The sequence below is a fragment of the Tiliqua scincoides genome, chromosome 9 (assembly GCF_035046505.1).
Source record: "Tiliqua scincoides isolate rTilSci1 chromosome 9, rTilSci1.hap2, whole genome shotgun sequence".
Taxonomy (NCBI): Eukaryota; Metazoa; Chordata; class Lepidosauria; order Squamata; family Scincidae; genus Tiliqua; species Tiliqua scincoides.
In genome coordinates, this window is record NC_089829.1 from 25,221,652 (window position 1) to 25,239,770 (window position 18,119).

An 18,119-nucleotide genomic window follows, 5' to 3' on the forward strand; every position below is an offset into this window, starting at 1 on the left:
GGTGAGGCTTGAGCCCAACTGAGAAGAAGCCAGATGGTGAGTTTTGAAATATCCTGCTGCAAAGGGCTGGGGGAGGCTGATATTTCCCAAACCTCTCTGAAAGTAAAATAGACCGGGGGGGGGGGGGGAAGAGGAGATAGAAAGGTGTTCACTGTCAGATAATGCTGGAATGTCGCCATCATGGAAACTGATTCCCCATGTCTTTCAACTCCCAGGGTGCAGCTCTCTACCCTTGGGCCTGAGAACCTTTCAACATTCCCCTTGTTCCACCAGGTCTTTCTCAGGCCCTGATTGGCTCCCAGCCCAGCCTTCCAATTGGCTGAGAGCCCTATATAAGCTCACTGTGCAAGACCAGCTTCAGCCCTGGGCATTCTACCTATGGTTTGCTGCCAGCAAATCAGGATGTCTGCCCCCCCCCTTTTTTGTCCAGGACAGCTTGTTCCCACTTTTGCCTGCTCCTATGTACCCTTACCGGTTCCTGTGATGCAGTGCTTCTCAGATACCTACTTCTGCTTGCTCCAGGTTGTCCCTAAGTTTTTATTTCTGATATAAAAATGTAGATCCTGGTTTTGTCCTCCATAATTGTGGTGTCCAGGGTGACCAGCAGTCAAAGTGACACCAAAATAAAGGAAACAGTCAAAAGGGATAATGCAGATGCAACTACCCCCCCCCCCCCCAAACAAAATCAAGTCAAGCATAGGGAGAATCCTCTCAAAAACAGACCAACAAGATTTAAAACAATTTCCAGTGTAGAAACGTTTTTAGAGAGCCAAAGAAATACTAACATGGAAGGAGTTGGTCTTACTAGCAACTAGTTCCACAAACTGGTTAATTTGTCTGGCCCATGAAACCAATCTCAAGCATTCAGTTGGCCCTGAATCCCTTTCCATATCCTAAATCTGCACACTTGGAGATTATGTCAATATACAGTCTCTTGGAATGAAACCCAACAGACCAACTTTCTATTGAGAATAGCTAAAAACAGTGTTGGTAAACTTGTTATTGTATCCTGGTGATGACTATAATGCGACTTCTGGTTATGATTTTATAACAATTAGATCTCTATTGAGGTTTTGGAATAATATTGGGTTGGGCTTCACTATTCTTTTGTTCTATCCACCCCCCCCCCCAAGTTGATTGCTCCTCTCCAAGAGAGGAGGAGAATGTAGAACAGAATTCTTATTTCCATTGTGTACAGTTTTGTACGTACTTGTGTACCACTGATTCCGATTAAGGGTTTGCATTAAATTGATGGAGACTGCCGCTGTAGACTTGGCTGGTTGTGTGTGAGTGAAGTTCTATGTACATCTTTTCCAAATCTTTCCGTGCAGTTCTGAATGAGCATGCAACTTTCTGAGGGTGTGTGTGTGTGTGTGTGTGTGAGAGAGAGAGATGCATAGGTTATTATACACTGTTGCCCTTTATGCACCTGTGTGTGTGAGATTGTGAATTCATGGGAGCCTTTGTTTCTCCCAGAGAGCATGTGTATGGTTGCATCTTCCCTAGGCCGTGTGTCTGCTTGTGCAGTTGGCTCCAAGGCAGGCAGAATTGCAGTGGAGACAGTGGCTTTGGCGAGGAGCCAGGAATCTGCTGTCTCTGGTGTAGGTGGAGGCGGCTGGGCTGTGACATGCAGCTTGGAGGAGACCGTTTTATCGCTTCCTGACATACTAGGGCCTTTGCTGGGTTACAGGTTGGGAGGGGGAGAGGAGAGAGTGTACTGCGGGAGGAACAGTACAACACAGTTCCTTTCCCAAGTATTGCAGGCCTGGGAATTTCCTTTTAGCGACACTGGAGGGGAAACAAGATCCCTGGGCCAAGATTGTGGAGGTTAGCAAATTTGGTAAAACTCTTTTCATTACTGATTGTTTACAGAACGTCTAACATGCACATTCTTTTCCCAAACACTCTCACACTATTGCATGCACAAACACTCTCACACTATTGTTGTGAACTGGGTTAGAAATATGCCTGTTTTGCAGATGAAATAATTGAGGCAGAGAATGAGAGCAATTTGCCCAAGAATACTCTGGAAATTCATAGCTGAGCTGGGACTTGAGCCCAGACATGGCTTTATGGCCAGTACTCTGTCCACCAGACCACTTTGATTTCCATTGGGATTTTTGGTTGGAAAAGTCTGCAGGTCTTTCTTCCCCTTGAACTTTGCTCCTTTGTCTCCAAAAGTGGGAACTGTTGGCTGAAACAGTTGCATGGATCCTGGCTTTCCCTATTGCCCTTCTGGGCTTCATTCTGGGTCTTGAAGGCTCTCCTGTTGGCATCTTTGGCTTAGGCCCATAACCAAAAGAGAACAGCAACCACCCAGGGAAATGATGGGAAGATCATTCTGACTTGGAGAGCCTGTGCAATATTGTGGCTGTTGTGTTTGGCTAAGAAATCTGGCCTCAGATCCTTAACTCAGCCATGATATAATGCTTCTCTGAGCTCCTTTGGTAAATATGAACAATACACATGATGGCTTAATGCAAATCCTCACCATACAAATAGTGAGGACTAGCAGCTTGAGCTGAAGACAGAATTTCAAAAGCAATATCAGTTCATATAAAATCTTAACCCTTTTTCGTGCCTGTCATTTCTCTTAGCTTGGGTGAAGGAGGCAGTGTTGGCCTGCTGCCAGCCCCTCGCCCTCCCTCTTGAGTACCATCATTCCATGGCTATAATGGATTGCTTGGGTCTCTGAGGGTTGCTGCCTTGCAGCAGCTCCGGGCCATTCATCTGGCAAGCCTCGTGTTCGGCAGGTGGGCAGGCTGGTAAGGTCGAGCATTGTGGCAGCCTGAGTCCTTTTAGTAATGGTAGAGACACATGATCCATCCTTCCCTTTCCAAGAACTGTTCTCTTCTCAGAACTGTGGAAGGTGGGCACCCTAATTCTCAATCTGCAGTCTTTGGTTCTGAAGCTGGACGTCAACTCAGAAGCAGGAGGAGAGAGAAACGGGTGGTGGTGATCATCTCTCAATGGGCCAGAGCAGTGCTTCTCAGTTTTAGCCCCACGGCCCACCTTTTAGAATGACAATCTGTCAGGACCCACAGGAAGTAATGTCTTAAACCTGGAAGTGATGCCATGGCCAGAAGTGACATCATCAAGAAGGAAAATTTTTAACTCACAACATAATCAAATCAAATCAGTTAAGTAAATTAAAAGTTTACAATAATTTTAAAAATCTATTTAAAATAAAGAACCACCCTCCTAATCCTCCCAAGCTGTTGCTGATCTGTTTAAAAAAAATTCCCCAAACATCCCAAAGGCTGCACTCTTACCCACAGTTACTCAAGGGCAAGCCCTATTGACTATCATTATTAAAAGTATATACAGTACATAGTAGCCTGTTAAAAGTGCATATTGATAACATTTCCCCAAATGCAGTCGCATACCCTGGTAGCATCAAGTCTAATCTATTAAGAATAAAATACCCATTGATATGAATGGGGACCCACCTGAAATTGGCTTGTGACCCACTTAGTGGGTCCCAACCCACAGTTTGAGAAACACTGGGCCAAATCACTAGTTTCCTACCTCCTCCTCACCCCTTTCCAAAGGCCGCCCCCTTGGTGGTCCCTTTCAAGAAGGTTCAGTGGGAGCCCACTGGTCTCTGGGCAGGGGCAGGAGGAGAAAAGGGGGACCATGATTCTGGAGGAAATGCAGAATTGGTACTGTGAGAACCTTCATCTCAGATGGCAGAGGAATGTAGTTTCATAATGTTAGAGCATAAATGGAGACGAGTCAGGGCAGCTGCTGTCATAAGGCAGAATAGTATGCCCACCCCATCCAAAGAGGGGAAGGTGATTCAGCTTCTCTGAAAAGCTACTTTCAGAGAAGATAGCTGGAGATGAGACTGCCAGTGGAGCCAAGCTGTGTTGAATAGAGTGACGGCCTCTTTCATCACTGTCCACGAATCTAACCTGGGAACAGATTCTTTCCTAACTCTAAACGTATCAGTTTGTTTCTGATACAGAGAAACAAAACCCACCTACTGAATTACCCTGAAGGAGATGCAGTTGGGCATATCTTCACTGCATCCCGTTCCTGGAATCAGAATAAGTACAATCCCAAAAGAAATGGGTCATCTGCATCCGTGGGTGTTCCATTAGCCTTGTTCAAGTAGTACATTCAGACGGGTACATTCCGTATATAGTGTGCACAGAGTTGTTGACTTGTATGCAGAGACAGTACAGTTGTTCTCACATCACATTCAGCTTCTGTAGCACAGTGTGTGCAGTCTGTACTGTAAATATTCAAGGCGTCTAGTCCTCATGTCAGCTTCCCAAGTGGGTGCATGTACAGCCATTCACCCAGAACATATTTGCGCAACCATACCTGTGTACAACATAATGCCAACAGCTCTATTTCGATCACAGGTTTCCTCCCTAACTTCTTTACATTCGGTTTTCTTTTCTGAAAAACATTTCTGTATGCTCTTTCTTATGAGTAGGTATCCTGGATTTGCTTTGGGTGCTTTTGCCTCTGTTTGTGTGCATAAGTGCACACAGTGGTATGTTTCGAGGCCATTTGACTGAACATTTGTTTTGCCTTTGTGTTGACTCGTTGTGGGTCTGTGGAAGTGCTACAAGTGTGTGTGAGAAAGACTTTGTGAAACCAAATATGCTTTTGGTTTTGGCAGGGAGTAGGTGTAGACTCTCTTTAACCAAGGGAGTCTCATCAAAATGGCACTTCCCCATGGTGGCTTTCTGACCCCCCACCCATGCCTGTGATGTGTGAACAGCTAGTGGCTGAGACAGAGCAGTTGCCTCACCTCCCAGAGTTGCCCTTCTCAACCTTTCCTCAATTGTAAAATTTTGCCACTCTTGTTGAAAGAGAAAACCAAGACTCCCACTTGCTTTTGGCCTGATAAAGTGCCTTTTTCCATTGCCTTCTCAGCACCCACCCACCCTTGGTTAGTCCAGGATGCTGCAGGACCTTATCTCAGTACCATCACCTCATGTAGCTCCTCTCTTTGCAACACCTTTACCCTGGATAGGCACCTCTCTGTTGTCCACTACAGGCCGCATCAAACACCTCCTGTAGTGGACAACAGAGAGATGCCTATCCAAGGTAATGGAGCATCAAACACAGCATTACCCAGAATCCCCTCTTGCCATGCCGTGGGGAGTCCTTTCTTTAGAGAATGCCACTGACCTGCCATTCACTCTGTGAACTGCACTCCTGGTGCTTGGCTGCCTTTTCCTCTGTCTATCCTTTTTGAAGTTCAAAATCCATTTAAGTCAAGAGGAGGGAAAGTTACTGCCTGTAAAGCCCCTTGCGTTTAACAGTAAATCCTCTTTACTGCTTCGACACAGCCTCTTAGCACTGGCTTGCTCCTGCTGAAGGGAGGGGGAGGCACAGTGTGGGACTCTCCCAGGTCAAAGACAGGTCAGGAGGGGGAATTTGCATTTGTGAATGAGGTGTTTGCAGGGCCAGCATGGAGGAAAGCTGAGTTTCTCCCCATATGCATCTCACGTCATCCTCTTGTGCTGGTGTCACTCCAGGAGGGTTGGCCTGGCTACATAAGCAAAGCTTGCCATGTCTTATGGGTGCAGAGGAAGCAAAACATGAGCTGAGAGAGGTGTTCCAGGATTTTTTTGCACTACTCCCAAGGATTCTAGAAAGGTAACTCCTGGATTGTGGTGATTTTCTTGTGGAGGATCAAAGGGGAGAGCTTGGAGCTCATTTAACACATCATTTTAAGACTGCTTAGTCATTCTGGAGGCTCTGACTCCCAGGATATTAGACCTCAGGAATAGCCACTGAAATTGTTTCAGAAAAACAGAAGAAGTCCTTTACATAACTGGTAATGAACTTGTGTAATTCACTACTACAAGATGTGACAATGAATGCCAGCTCAGATGCTTTTAAAAAAGCATACCTTCCATGAGGGGTAGGCCTGTCAGTGTTTATTAGGTGTGATAACTCACTGGACCTCTGGAGATGGTGTGTATTCCTCAGTATACTGAATGTGGTTGAGGCTCTCCATTCTGTCCTAGTGGTTCAAACCCGTTTCTCTTAAACCTGCTCCAAACAGATCTGCAAAAGTGTCTATAAGATGCTCTGCAGAGGAAAGTGACCAGCCACACTCCCTCCAAGAGAGACCATTGCACCAGTATTCACACACTGGCTGAGTCCTGCCTGGACTCAGGTACTGACTCAGTACCTGAGCCCAGCCAGTTGGACTCCAAATACTGGCCTCTCCAAATACTGGTCTGGCCTCTCCAAAAATACTGGAGAGGCCAGTATTCACACACTGGCTGAGTCCTACCTGGAGATGCTACCAGAGATCATGCCTGGGGCCTTCAGCCTGCAAAGCAGGTGTCTACCACTGGGCTGTGACTCTTCTGGCTTGCCTGTCACCAGGCTTGTGAACTAGAGAGCCTCTTAGCTGAGGAAAACTCAACTCAGATACTGATAATATATGCATAGTAAAGAAATACGTATTTTTATTTGGATCTGGTGTGCATGTTACATTTGCTATGGGGAGTCTGCAGAAAAGGGTCTACCCGTAGCAAGTGCTCCCTGCTGTGCCTGTGATGTGGAGTGGTACCTCTGCCATGTGGTGCTCCCAACTGCAATGTGGCAAGTCGTCCCCACCATCAGCTGCCAGGAACATCCAGCAGAAGCAAGAAACCTCTTCATGAAATGACAGTGGACTCTGTCTTTTTAAGCGACTGTGTCTGTTACAGCTGCACAGTGAATCACTCACCACAGGGTGGCTGTTCTTGGCAGTCTCCCCCTTGGCAGGAGTAACTGGTGCGCTAGTCTGATGGGGAGGGGAAATGGGAAGATGTCTTGAGGGGCTGCTGCTAGTGTCCTCTTACAAAGGAGCTTCTGAAAAAGGTGATTAAGGGGAGACATGATGGAGACTTAAGAAATAATGTGTGGTATGTAGAGAATGGAAGAGAGAAGTTTTTTTCCTTCAGTGCTAGAACCAGGAGACATCCAGTAAAACAGACTGGTGGGAGATTTAGGATGGATAAAAGGAGTTGCTACTTCATACAGTGCATCATCAGCTTGGGAATTCATGCTGCAAGATAGTGTGATGGCCATTCACTTGGAGGGCTTTAAGGAAGGATTGAGTGAATTCATGTGGACCAGAGGTCTATCGCTGGCTACTAGCTGTGATGACTCTGTGCTCCCCCCTGGGCCAGTTGCAGTCTGCCTCTGAATCCCTATTGCAGGGGAGCAATGGTGGGAAAGCGGGGTGCCTTTTTCTCTTGTATGTGAGTCACTGTGGGAAGCAGGACGATGGGCAAGATGGGCCTCCTGTGCCTCAAACCAGCAGGGCTTTTCTTGCATTCTTGTGTGTATCATGTGCCATATGCAGTGGTGCCTGGCTCCAGTTCTCCAGATCTCCAGTTCTCCAGATCTCTCATGCCCGCCAGCATTTTATTGCCTTTCCACTGGGCTTGTTCAACAGCCACTTAGCACTGTTCAGGGCTGAGCGCAAAGGCATGCTACCCAATGGATGAAGTGCCACACTTGCCCTCCTGCTATTGGTGTTTTCTTTGACTGTTGTGCGATTGTTTTAGTCTGGGAACAAGTGTGTGACTTGTCCAGCTCTGTCCTGTGGGACTGAGCAAGGACTTGAACCTGGGTTTCCCACCTTCAGACTCAAAGCTCAATATGCTAGAGAGGTGGGTGACCTACTGGGTGATTTTGTGCTGCCTTGCATTGGGGGGGGGGGGTGAGAAGGTTCTGCAACTCCACTGATGATATTTCTAGTGCAGATCTCTTCTGTGACTTGGCCTTTGGAGTTGGACTTGGATCTCTCGCATCTGTCTACCCCCATTCTCTGTAGGTCGGCAGAGGGGATTCTGCTATCAAGCTAGGGTGGCTTTATTATTATTATTATTATTATTATTATTATTATTAATTTATACCCCGCCTTTGGAAACTCAATGTCCTGAGGCAACATGCCATTGCACACCAGTTTCCTGGGAATCCCATTGGAAGTGGCCTGTGGACTTCCCACAGGTACCTGGCTGGTCACTTGAAAACGGATATTTTGGTGGAATCTACAGGACTGCTTTAGTGTTCGAAGCTTTTTGTCCCTTCAGTGATTGTATTGTCTAGGGTCAGAATGCTCCTTCTTCCACTCTTCCTTCCCCAGTGTCTTGGCACCCCTCAGTCTAACTGCTTGACTTGCTCTTTCTCAGACAAGCAACTGAGTTTTGTTGCTCCTTGTGTCTCAATTGTGATCAGCACAGATCTATCCCATTCTTCCTTTTGTTCTGTGTAACAGGTAGGTTGAGTCTCCAAAAGGCCCATGAAATGCTCAGTTCTGACTCAAAACAGTGGTGAATAGTGGTGAATAGTTTCTGGGCTGTTACTTTTCTTTTTTAAAGCAGGTGACCAATAGTCTGCTTGGGCATTAACCCCTATGGCCCTCTCTGCTGCTGCTGCCTCTTCTTCCTTTCCATTCTGTTATCTTCCTTTCAGGCTCCGTGACCTTGTATGGGCACAATCGCTTTCTTTTTCTTTGCCTGTGTCTGCACAGCCACCCACACAGTGTGTGCTAATCTCCCAGGCACACCCCTCCCTGTTCCTCCATCACTAGCTTTCCAGGACTGTCAGGCTCCCAATGTAGTGTCCTCAGCAGCTGAAGCACAAAACGAACCTAAAAGACATTCCAGAGGCAAACTGGGATTTTTAATTTTGTTTTGGGGCCTTCTGGTGTTGGAGCTGCTGTGTTGCAGTAGCGGTTTCAAGCTGTGTGAACATGAGGACTAAAGACTTGGGTGTCCCCTCTAGTGTAAGCTTGGAGATTCGTGATTCCAGAAGCCTAGAACTTAAGAGCAGGCAAGAATATCACAGCCCTACAAAACTTATCATTAATTTCTCTTATTGTATATCACCTTTACTTAGGGCAGGCAGAAAGTCTATTGGGTGTTCTCTGGGTGACTTAACAGTAGATCACTAAGATGTTCTGACTCCAGCAGTTCAATGACAACATGCACAATTGCAAGTGAAAGAACTACACATTTTTGTCATACCTGACCTTGTACTAACTGCTTATCTTTCAGCCTCAGTATTCCTCATTTATAAATAATGGTATTCATTGTTTTCCTCTAACTGGGTCTTTGTGCACTTTGGTGTAGCGTTTTGGTTTGAAATCCGTAATCTGTAGATCTTCCAGTGTACTCACTGATGTTATTAGGGGGGCGCCAGGGATGTGGACCACACCAGATGTCACCCTCGGGTGGGGTGACACCGCTACTGGTCAAAATTGTGAAAATTTTGGTAATTTTGAACAGTACCAAAATGTTACACTGGTGGAGTCTCAGTATCCATGGGGGATCTTTTCTTGGACCCCCACCCCCCACAGATACTGAAACCCATGGATAATAAAATCTGCGGATTCCAACCCACAGGGTCTCCAAACGTGGCTGGAACCTTGTTCTGGTTGCATTTGGAGCCTTTCTGAGGCCTGTAAAGGTCATGTGCGACCTCTCTGGGCCACAGAATGCTGCCTGGAGCAGTTTAAAGGGTGGTTCCAGTTTTTGCCAAAATCCAAAAATACCCTTTAAGCAGCTGGGGGGGGGGGGGCTCGTTTCTGAAGCCCATAAGAGTCCACATGTGGCCTCTGCAGGCCTTACAGAGGCTCCTGGATGCCACCAGAGAGCATGTTTGGTGGTTTCGAAGAGCTCAGGTCCAGCTTTCACGGTGGGTTCGGAACCTGGGGTTAGTTAAAACTGTGGTTTCCGAATCTGCATTTAGAAAGTCTGGGCCATGGGTCATTTCTTGCAGAATGCAAAGAAACCGACCACTTTGAAATAACTGTATTCTATCAAAAGGCTTAGCTAAATAACAAGAAAAAAACAACTGCCTTATGTAACAAAAAGTAGATTTTTTAAAACTCAGAACTGACCAGTGAAACTGATTGTTCCAAGAGCCAATGAAGCGTTGTTAATGTTGCAGCAGGGAATCAATAATGTTAGTATGAGTCAGCTCTCATTTCCATGCATCAGAGTTAATACTAGAACTCTTATTCAGCTGTGTGAGTATCATCAATTTGGCTACTGATTTTTTTATTGGTTACTTTTTTGTTGGTTGACATGTACGGTTATATAGTAAAATAAATAAAGTCAATGGGGGTGATACCAACTGTAGTGATGCCACTGTATCTAGGCTGTGTGCATGCTGTTGTAACTTATTCTGTATGGTCTGATATTGGAGTAGGTCTATCATGGGGATGAAGCAATGAGCTTTTGTATCGGGTGATGAAAACTCCAGTGATGCCTCAGCTTGTACTTGTATAGATGTGTCATCCCAGCTCGCAGATCATGGAGTTCAAGAGGGTAGGCGATTGGCTCTGTGTTCTAAAGCCGATGTTGTGCATCAGGATGTATACCTAGCCGCTGACTCTAGTTGCTTGGGCCATCTTAGGATTCATAAGAACAGCCCCACTGGATCAGGCCATAGGCCTATCTAGTCCAGCTTCCTGTATCTCACAGCGGCCCACCGAGTGCCCCAGGGAGCACACCACATAACAAGAGACCTCATTCTGGTGCCCTCCCTTGCATCTGGCATTCTGACATAGCCCATTTCTAAAATCAGGAGGTTGCACATACACATCATGGCTTGTAACCCGTGATGGATTTTTCCTCCAGAAACTTGTCCAATCCCCTTTTAAAGGCATCCAGGCCAGATGCCGTCACCACATCCTGCGCCAAGGAGTTCCACAGACCAACCACACGCTGAGTAAAGAAATACTTTCTTGTGTCTGTCCTAACTCTCCCAACACTCAATTTTAGTGGATGTCCCCTGGTTCTGGTGTTATGTGAGAGTGTAAAGAGCATCTCTCTATCCACTTTATCCTTCCCGTGCATTATTTTGTATGTCTCAATCATGTCCCCCATCAGGCACCTCTTTTCCAGGCTGAAGAGGCCCAAACGCCGTAGTGTTTCCTCATAAGGAAGGTGCCCCAGCCCAGTGATCATCTTAGTCACTCTCTTTTGCACCTTTTCCATTTCCACTATATCCTTTTTGAGATGTGGTGACCAGAACTGGACACAATACTCCAGGTTTGGCCTTACCATTGATTTGTACAACGGCATTATAATATTAACCGTTTTGTTCTCAACACCTTCTCTAATTATCCCAAGCATAGAATTGGCCTTCTTTACTGCCGCCGCACATTGGGTCAACTCTTTCATCGACCTGTCCACCACCACCCCAAGATCTCTCTCCTGATTTGTCACAGACAGCTCAGAACCCATCAGCCTATATGTGAAGTTTTGATTTTTTGCCCCAATGTGCATGACTTTACACTTCAATTTAAGTAAGCGCATCTGCCATTTTGCTGCCCATTCTGCCAGTTTGGAGAGATCCTTCTGGAGCACCCACAATCCCTTCTGGTCTTTAGCACTAGGAAAAGTTGGGTGTCGTCTACAAACTTTGCCGCCTTGCTGCTCAACCCTGTCTCCAGGTCATTTATGAAGAGGTTGAAAAGCACCGGTCCCTGGACAGATCCTTGGGGCACACCGCTTTTCACCTCTCTCCATTGTGAAAATTGCCCATTGACACCCACTCTTTGTTTCCTGGTCTTCAACCAGGTCTCAATCCAGGAGAGGACCTGCCCTCTAATTCCCTGACTGTGGAGTTTTTTCAGTAGCCTTTGGTGAGGGACCATGTCGAACGCCTTCTGAAAATCCGGATACGTATATAATGTCTACAGGTTCTCCTGCATCCACATGCCTGTTGACCTTTTCAGAGAATTCTAAAAGGTTTGTGAGGCTAGACTTACCCTTACAGAAGCGATGCTGATTCTCCCTCAGCAAGGCTTGTTCCTATGTGTTTTGAGATTCTATCTTTGATGAGATTCTAGTTAAAAAAAAAAAAATCCAAGGTTGTACATTCTACAAAACTGCAGTTCCCATCCATCACTGTTTTAGGTCAATGCCTTAATTTGTGAGTGTGGTTTTTTTGTTCCACCAAGGGAACAGACTGAACAGACTGGTCCAAGGGACTGACTGAAGCTGTTGCCTCAGTCAGCAGATTGACAGGGGGCCTCTGTCTACCCACTACCAACCTACTCTGTCTACCCACCTCTGTCTACCCACTACCTCTCTTCTCTTCTTCTCCCCCCCCCCCCCAATAAATTTCTGAATTGGGAGAAGAGGGGAATAGAACAGAAGAAGTGTGGAGGAGAGGAGGGGAAAGTGGTCGGCTGGAGTGTCAGACGCTCCTTTTACTTCCTCTTTCTTTTTCAGCACAGGGAGTGGGAAGGACAGAGGCTGGCACATCATCAGGTAACTGGGGGGCAGGATTTGGCATGCAGCCTCAGGTACTGGGAAATTTTGGGCTGAGTGCTTGTAACTGTTGCCCAAGAGTGGTTGCTGCTATTTCTGTTTTCTAGATAAGGAACTGAAGTTGTGAGTGAGTGTTGCCCAAGGCATGAGTGCATGACAAAGAGTTGGTGCTTGAACCTCTTTCTAGCCTCCAGTCTAGCTCTGTACCGTTCGCTGGCCTCTCCATTGGGATTTCTGCCCTTAAGTAACACCTGCACAGGACCTTGTTTTGGAGGCACATGTTGGTGAAAAAGGCCTCTTTTCCCTGGGAGTTTTATTTTTCAGTGGGAGATGGCTGATGCCTTCCTGCCTGAACTGCTATTTTACATCTGCCTTTTGGCACTCAGGTTTTAATTGGGTGGTGAGGGTTATAGGGAGACTTCCTCACACGCTTTGCCTTTTTATTTTATTTTTTGGGAAATTGTCTTTTTCTCTGGAGCTGGTGGTATTTTAAATATTAATGCCTGTCTCTAATTGCTGTGTTAGAGGAGCTGTAGATTCAAGGGGAGTAGCCCTTGGTGGCGCTGGGGATGGAGAGAGGGAACTGCCTCCTGGATGCCAGTTAATTTTGTTTTCTCAGCACTGTTTGGGCAGGAGAGATGTAGAGATGTTTGTTTATTTTCAGTAGGATTGGCCCAGCCCTTGGGGGGGAGGGAGAGAGAGAGAGCAGGCAGTAACAAGGTGTGAGCTAGATCTGATCTGGGGAAAGGGGAGGGGTCTGGGCTCCCACATACTGTCCTTTCCTACTATCTCTTAGCTTGCTATTGTTCTGCTCCATCTCTCCAGAGATTGTCATAAACCTATTAAAGGCTATGGCTTGTGCAAAGAGGGAGTTTTCCCATCCCTTGGAGACTGTAGGCTCAGTTCAGTTATCCTGGGAGAGAGGCTCTGTTCTGGCTTCAACCTCTGGGCTTGTTCATAGGGACAAGATGGAATTATAAGAAGAGTTTGTTTGCCTGCTCGTGTAAATGTATCGTGTATGTTACATGTATCGTGTAAATGATACATGTTGGCCAGTATAATAATTCAATACGGTGGAGTCCAGAGAGGGTTTCTTTAGGAAGGGGTGAACTACTGCCAGCTTTAATGCTGTCAGTAATGCCCCTTCCATCACAGATGACTAAATTTCCATTCACTTGGCCAGCCCCCCCCCCCCCTGCAGTTCTAATAAGCCAGGCTGGGCAAGGGTCTCATGACATGCAGTTGACCTCATGCTGCAGAAGATCCTGTACACATCCTCAGGCTGTAGAGGCTGAAAAGAATCCCAGATAACAGGGCCAATAGGTGCCTGGGAGACTTTGACTGGACCACCTAATGTGGAGTCCAAATTGTGGCAGGTATAAGTGATTTGATCTGCAAAATGCATAGCAAACTGGTCACATCTAGCAACCAAGTTGTTGCTTAAGAACATAAGAATAGCCCTACTGGATCAAGCCATAGGCCCATCTAGTCTAGCTTCCTGTATCTCATAGCAGCCCCCCAAATGCCCCACGGAGCACACCACATAACAAGAGACCTGCATCCTGGTGCCCTCCCTTGCATTGGCATTCTGACATAGCCCATTTCTAAAATCAGGAGGTTGCACATACACATCATGGCTTGTAACCCATAATGGATTTTTCCTCCAGAAACTTGTCCAATCCGCTTTTAAAGGCATCCAGGCCAGATGCCATCACCACATCCTGCGGCAAGGAGTTCCACAGACCAATCACATGCTGAGTAAAGAAATATTTTCTTTTGTCTGTCCTAACTCTCCCAACACTCTATTTTAGTGGATGTCCCCTGGTTCTGGTGTTATGTGAGAGTGTAAAGAGCATCTCTCTATCCACTTTATGCTTGTCCTCCACTGAGGAATGGGGTGGAGTGAGCTATAAGCTACCCAGAATAGCTTAGCTGGATGTCTTCCTGTAGATGTGATGGTGTTAGAAAAAAAAACTCCTTCATTGCCATTGCTGCTACAGAATAGGCTCTAATGAACTTTCACCCTTGTTTGGTTGGATTTGTCATGAGATGTTGTGCATGACCTCTGTCTAGCTGCTTAATGAAACTCCCCAGAAAACCTGGGAGTCACATCTGCTCTCCAACAAGGCAGAGGCCTTTCAGGAGCAATCTGTTCAAAAGCTCTCAACTCTCCTCATTCCAGAGGTCAACCAGGGCTTCAGATGGCTCTGTCAGTGGGGGAAATCCCTCAGAGCACCCAGGGATCCATCTCGATCTATGAGTCTCCCAAAGGGGCTGTGATAAACCTAAACCCCACCAGAAAGCAGTGGTGTAGCTAAGGATTGTGTAGCTCACTGCTGAGCTCAAAAGTGATGCTCCAGAAGCGATGTCACAGTTGGAAGTGGCACCACACCTAGGCTTTTAAAAAAGTGAAAATTGGGGGAAAATTTGCCTCCTCTCCCCCCCAGCAGCTTGCCACCCACTTGCTCTGCTATCTCACCCTAGCTAGTGGCATAGCTAAGGCATCTACCTAGTGTCAGAGAAGATTTTGTAGCCTCCCGCCATGACAAAATCAAATTTAATTAAGTTAATAAATAAAAATTGTGCCCCTTATTGGTTAGAGACACTGTGCTAGGGTGAAGAGGAATGGTTATTCTCCCCCTGCTAAATATAAGAGGAGCATCACTTGAAAAAGTGCCTCTTTACCCAGTTAGCAATGGTAACTGTATTCTACATGGAAATGAGAGCTGACTCATATTAACATTTTATTGGTTCCATGCTGTATCATAATATATCATTGACTCTCAGAACAATCAGTCTCATAGGTCAGTTTTAAGTTGAAGAAAACCACTTTTTGTTCCATAAGGCAGTTGTGTTTTCATTTTCTGGTTAATTAGCCATAACCTTTGGCTTGTTTCATTGCATTCTGCATTAAATTATCCTTCCAATGATATATAACATGACAGTATTATTTGTACATACCAAGGTTTTCACAGTTTTGGCCACTAGTGTCAAGTTCAGCTTGTTGCTCCCCTAAAGCTTGTTGCCTGGTACAGTTGCTACCCCCTGCACCTCCTTAGCTATGCCACCGCCGGAAAGTGATCTGTCCATGATGGAGTGTTCTCAATCACCAGTCACTTACCCCACAGTAAAGACAAATTCCAATGAGTGTCTCCTGAAGGATGTACATTGAGAAGGCCCATGGTTGCCATGGCAGCACTGAAATCCTGGGCCATCCCCTTGTTGCAGGACTTCAGCATGATTGAAGTCCCCCAGAACCAATATCCATGGGCATTCCAAAGCTACACCTGAGATCACCATGGCCAGCTCAGGCAGGGAGATGTTGGGCAGTAAGGTAGAATCCAGATTCTTTCTTGTTTTGTTCGGCATCTCATGAAGACATCTGAGCCTTGTATAGGCCACTGGACAGGGTTTCTGGCAAGGGTAATGGCAAGGGAGAGAGATTGTTGCAATCCGGCCTGAGGGAGTTTCTTTGTAGGGGAGTGCATGAAACCACTGTAGCAGCTGAGAAAGTTGTGTGGGCAATAGAGACAGAAGGGGAAGAGTCAGGAGCTGAACTCAGTGGAGGGGCCTGGTAGGTCTGTTGCAGGCTGTAAACATTGTATTTTCTTTTCTAGGTAAGGTTTACTTTTCAGAAATTGCACCCAGCAACCTTTAAATGACCCAAGAGCATTAGCAAGAGGATGTGGCAGGAAAGACCTGGGAACTCTTTGCTGGTGTCTAGACAGAGGTGGTTAATCACCCTGGGTCACACTGTTGAAAACCTAAACTACACAGTTGACCAACTGTGTTTTTAAGAGGAGTGCTTAAAACTAGAGATGCCTCTTCTTTGACAGAAGGCGGCTGGGGTTGCGCTTGGGACTGCCGCACACATTTTGCAAGGGAGAACCCATTCTTCTGCACCTCTTCCCAAGTTTCAGTTTACCCACAGAGTAGCTGTTCGCAGCAAATAGCTGTTTCAGGGACAAATAGTGGCTTTGGGGGTGGGAAGACAGTGTAGGGGAAGGGGCTAACAACCCTCCCAGTGCATATGCTGTAGTCCTGATTTGAATTGGGCTTCTTTCACACAGCTGAGTTTCATTAGAGAAGCATTTTTTTTTTGAAGCATCTCTCTTTCTAAATGGAATTAGCTTATGCAATATGTAGTTTAGCTTCCAGTCTGTATTGCAGAATGAGTCTTTGTTTGGGCAAGGCTGAATGGGGTCTATGAGCTGATTGCAAAAGCAGCGGAGGGTTTTTTAGATACTGATTCCCCAAATCTGTAATTAAAGGTATTCATCTACAAAATATCATTCCTGCCTCTTTCAGAATCAACTTTGATGCCAGCCCTCTGTGTCAGAGTACCCACTGTCCTGTCCTTTAACTACTCCCAGAAATCTCCACTGTTGCCAAGTGGGGAAACTAATTAGAACTGGAGAAGGATCTCTGAGGCTGCAATCCTCTGCACATTTTTGTGGGAGTAAGCTTCATTGAACAGACTGGGACTTACTTCAGAATAAGCACACATAGGATTGCACTATGAGTATCTTTGTTTCATGGTCTGTACCAACTAGGGTGGCCTTTACAGGCACTTTCTGCAGTATTTATGGAGTTAGTAAAAATTTAACATTCAATAAGTCTGTTGTAAAACTGGCAAATGAACTCTTCCCAAAGATAGTGGAGAAGGCTGTGCAAGGCAGCAATGCAGAGGTAACTTGGGCTTTGAGCATTTATGTGTATTTGTGTGTGTGTGTGTGTGGGGGGGGGGGCAGATTCTTGGGATTCACTGCTGCAGATTCTTGGGCTTGATGGGCTGTAGATTTATAGCCAAACCTACATGGTGTGAAGAAGGTGAACAATGAGAGTTTGCCGTGGAGAGAGGCAGGAAAACTCAGGGTTTGTTCCTTCTCTCTGTGTGTGATAAATGAATGTAGGGATACTTGGGATTTTGTAGATTTAGGGCACAATCCTAACCAGGTCTACTCAGAAGTAAGTCCTGTTGTGTTCAGTGGGATTTACCCCCAGGAAAGTGAGGTTAGGGTTGCAGCCTTAATCTAATTATTAATTTTGTTCCTGTCGAGAGCTGTGGGAACACACAGAACCGCAATAAACTCTTAGCAGAAGAGGGAATCTGTTTGAGGGCTCTGTGTATCCCAGAGAGCCACAGAACTGCATGCAAAACTAGGAGCCTGGCAAGGCAGTGTGTTGCAAACACTTGTGCAATTGTCGGGAGTCTTCTTCTGTTCGTCCCCCGCCCTGCTGTGAACCTGGATCATCAAATAGATGGGTCCTCCTTGCCGACATTAACGAGTTAATTCAGTGCTTGTGATCCCCCCCTCCTTCCTGCTTTGGTACAGCCAGGTTGACTGGCGGCTTCCTCTTAATAAAGTAAACTCTGGCTTGTCTGTCACCTGCTCCGGGCGGTTGCTGCTGCTGCTGCTCAGTACTTGTGCCAAATGGCAAGCAGGCAGCTTCTTGCTTGCTTGGGAGGTCTGTGGTTGCTGCCGCCTCCCTCCCCTCTCTCCTTTCCTGCTTGGAACAGTTGCCCTGTGGCAGCATGACCTTAGCAGGTGTTTCAGGCGGGGAGGGAGTGCGCGTCAGAGCCTGTTGCCACATGTCAGGCAGCAGCGAGAGGCTCTCTGTCTCTCTTTCTCTGCCTCTGCAGTTTGCAGGAGTCCAGCAAAGCTTCTCTTCATCCCCTAGCAGCCTGGGGCTCTGCTGTGTGCCAAGATAACAGGATGCCCAGCCTGGCAGGGCCAGAAGCCAACATGAAGTCCCTCAGCCTGCTGCCATTTTCATACCAAAAACTGCCCTGCTGTATACATCAAATATTTCTGGTGAGCCTGGATCAGTTGCCCTAGACTTGGCCTCCAAATTGAAGTGTGG

General features: G+C 46.4%; 1 protein-coding gene across 4 annotated transcripts in view; it reads left to right on the forward strand.

Moving 5' to 3' along the window:
• GSE1 (Gse1 coiled-coil protein) overlaps positions 1-18,119 on the forward strand; it is a 367,574-nt gene that overhangs the window by 129,107 nt on the left and 220,348 nt on the right. The gene's annotated exons all lie outside the window — the stretch shown is intronic.